At 35.0% G+C, this 3,814-nt stretch overlaps 1 non-coding gene across 1 annotated transcript; it reads right to left on the reverse strand.

Annotated features, from left to right (window-relative positions):
- Positions 1 to 3,343: 3,343 nt before the first annotated feature.
- Positions 3,344 to 3,450, reverse strand: LOC141681230 (small nucleolar RNA R71). The gene has a single exon (XR_012558676.1). It is a non-coding gene; the product is annotated as a small nucleolar RNA R71 (small nucleolar RNA).
- Positions 3,451 to 3,814: the final 364 nt, after the last annotated feature.

The raw sequence follows: 3,814 nt of genomic DNA on the forward strand, positions 1-3,814 counted from the left end.
TGAAAATGATGTTGAAATAGATCCAAACGATGACCAAAACATCTGTAATCGACTCGCCGGACCTGAACGTCGAGCTTGCTGGCGATGGTGGCGGTGTTGGCCGGAGACCGCGAAGCTATGGCCGTTGACGGGGACGACGGTTGTGTTGCTACAGTCCTGGGGAAGGCAAACTACGTTATAATTGATCAAAATCAACTCGTTTCAAGGGGGATTAAGCTGTCGGAATCTGGGTTTTGGCCGCCGGGTTTAAACCGGCCGGCGAACTCGATTGTTTCTCGGCGACCTGGATTAAAACCCGGTTAGAACCCGGTTTTGATCCGGTTTTCCCCAATTTCAATTACAAAAACCTGTTTCTGAATTATTTTTATTTTACTTTTATTTTATAAATTCAAAAATCAGTTTTAATTATTTAATAAATCAATTAATTAATTTGATTAAATTACTTAATTTATTTTATAAATAAATCTGAACTGTTTTAGTATTTTAAAAAATTCAAAATTTTAGATATTTATTTATTTATTATTTATTTCTTTATTTACTTATTATTTATTTAAATTGATTAATTATTTGATAATTAATCAGTTTATTCAAATAATTTGTAATAAATTTATTTTAATTCCAAAAATTATGGAGAAATCATTTTTAAATCTGATTTTTCCTAAATAATTATTGAAAAATATATTTGAGGTCCAATTATTTTGAATAATAATTGATTTATTCTTATTTATTGAATAATAATTGAACCGTTTATCCGATTTAATCAAAAGGAAAGCCCTTAAACTCAGAAAAATGATCTGATTCCATTAAAAATAGTTTTAAATCTTAAATTCTTTCGAGAAGGACTCGAATTTCGATATTTTTTAATTACAGACCTTATTAATCATAAGAACGAGTCTAATAAATCCCAGAAATTAGGAAAACGAGTCAGATATTGTTTGTTAATGCAATTATAGATCCAATTTCGATTCTAAAAATATTTTTAAGCCTAAATAGACTATGCGACTTATGTGTTATATGATTTATATGGTTAATCGAGTCCTAATTGCTAGATAATTATTATACGGGTCAGTTGGAATCGTACAGGTAGACGATACGGGCTACATGGTCTCAGAATGAGATACGATTACGATATAAGTCAACTAAATGAGTATCTTTCTTTGATAGATACAACTCCAACAAGGCGGATCCAACCCATGTTCGAGAACTGTGATATATCTGAAGTAGAGCAAGTATCAGGCAAGTTTATCCCCTATTCTAAATTCAGAATAGTAAATTGATGTACGTTATTCAGATTCTCCACCCAATATATGTTGATAATTCATGTTCACAAAAATCGATACACAATAATTATTTCCCTGATCATGTTTCACTTTGATTCCTGATTTCTTTTAATATTATAAGTACACTATTCATATTCCAATAGATGATGCCGTATTCTTATCCTGATGTATATCTCAATGATTGAGATAGCATCGTAGCATACCGATAATTCCGGATGCTTGCCCTATGGACTGGATGGTTACGATTAGGACCCCAGAGAAGCAGGAAGACAACGCGCCCACACTGGAACAGCGCACGGACGCGCCAGGCCGGGATTTCAGAATTCTGTTTCTACTTGGATTTTGAGAGTTTTAAGCCCAACTTGATTTTACAACCTATATAAAGCCTAGAAAAGATGTTTTTAATACGAAGCATGTATTGGAGACAAAGAAGAGGTAACGAGAAGACCTAGGAGCACAAATTCAACCAAGGCGAAGAGGATCTAGTTTATTCTTGTGATTCTTTGTTTTAAGTTGTAATCTTGGATGCTAGTTTTCTTGTTTGTTGAACATATTACTCTTGTTTAACGTACTTTGGTTTATATTCAGTTTTATAAAGACTTAGTTTATTATACCATATTTTCATCGGAACCCATGGTGATGATGAGTTCGGTTATGGGCTAATCGTTATCGTGGGGTTCTATCGGATTTATTTATGGATTTCTTTAGTTAATTTGTTTCGATACCTTAGTGTGTAGTGATTGTATGATATCCTAGTATTGGTTGTGCTTATTCGTCTTATGAGCATCGCGAACTTATAAGATAGCCTGTCAATCTTTATTGAAGTGAAAGTGAATATAGGGGTTTAGAACTTGCCATGCTAGCATAAGTTCATGTATTTGATATGCATGATTTGTAGGTAATTTTAACCATCTTACTTCCCCAATGTAATCATAATAGATAACTTGCACATTAAACCGTTAATTTTTCAAATTCTATAGATATATAGGGTCTCAATATAATTGGTGTCTATTCAGCTTCTATCTCTTTTAGGGATGTCTGGTAATAGGGTATTCGTACAACGATAGGTTGTGTTACTAGTTTCGTGTTATCTGATTAGTGTCATCACCATTGCATGCTAAGGTTAAGAACAAAAAGGCTATTGAATAAAGTATTTAATGAAGTTAGAATCCTATGTTTGTGTCATATAAGTTAATCAACCTTAATTCTCTTAGTTAATATTAGTTAGTATAATCTCATAGTTATAAACAATCTCAACTTGTTATCATCTTAGCATTGAATAATAACCATACCATTGTTGCATAAGTGCATAATTGAAGTTAACCTAAAAGAGACTCCGTGGGAATGAACTAGAAATAATTCTATATTACTTGTGAACACGTATAGTTGCGTGTAATATTAGCGCATGTTTTTGTCCTAACAAGTTTTTGGCGCCGCTGTCGGGGACTCGCGGTTTACTTTTAGTTTATGTGCTTGACATCAGTGGTCGTTAAAGTTCACTGACTCAGATATTTTACTTACTTGTTTATTTGTTGATTTTTCAGGTACTCTAGGAGTCTGTATGCTAACGCGTTCTCGATCTCGAAGAGAACACTGGATAATATAGAGGAGGAAGTTATAGTAGAGGAAGAAGTTCTTGTTGAGGAGAAAGTTGAAAAAGAAGCTCTTGTTGCAATGGGTGAACCAGAAGCGAATACAAAGGCTTTGATGGACTATTCTCAGCTGAAGATCAATGATATTTAGTCTAGCTTTATCAGACCAGCCATCACGACTAACACTTTTGAAATCAAGGATAGCAAAATTCAGATTGTGCATAACTCGTTTTAGTTTGGGGGTTCTCCGACGAAGATCCCAATATGCATATTAGAGATTTCATCGAGATCTGCGACACTTTCTAATTCAATAATGTGTTTGAAGATGCTATAAAGCTAAGGCTTTTCCCATTCTCTTTAAGGGATAAAGCTAAGTGTTGGTTCCATTCTCTACCACCAAGCTCTATCACTAAATGGGAAGATCTTGCTCAAAAGTTTCTTACTAAGTTCTTTCCTATGGCGAAGACTGCTGCAATCAGGAATGCTCTTACTCAATTTGCACAGCAATCAGGAGAGTCCTTGTGTGAAGCTTGGGATTGTTATAAGGAGATGCTGAGAAAGTGTCCTCATCATGGGATGCCTGACTAGATGATTATCAACTATTTTTATGATAGCTTGGGAGCACAGTCTATACCCATGCTCGATGTAGCATCAAGTGGAGCCTTATGGGCTAATAGCTACGATGAAGCTTATGAATTTATTGAACTGATGGCTGCTAATGAATACCAGAACCCTTCTCAGAGATTAAATCAAGGCAAGGTAGCTGAAATTCTAGAGGTGGATGCAGCTACTGCGATAGCTGCTCAACTTTAGGCTTTGATGATGAAGGTGGATTCTTTGGCTAATTATGGAGTTAATCAAATCACTAGTGTCTGCGAGCTTTGTGCTGGTGCGCATGAGACGGAGCACTGTGCTATATCGAGTGAATCGGCTCAGTTCGTA

Source organism: Apium graveolens, chromosome 1, assembly GCF_009905375.1.
Source record: "Apium graveolens cultivar Ventura chromosome 1, ASM990537v1, whole genome shotgun sequence".
Lineage (NCBI taxonomy): Eukaryota > Viridiplantae > Streptophyta > Magnoliopsida > Apiales > Apiaceae > Apium > Apium graveolens.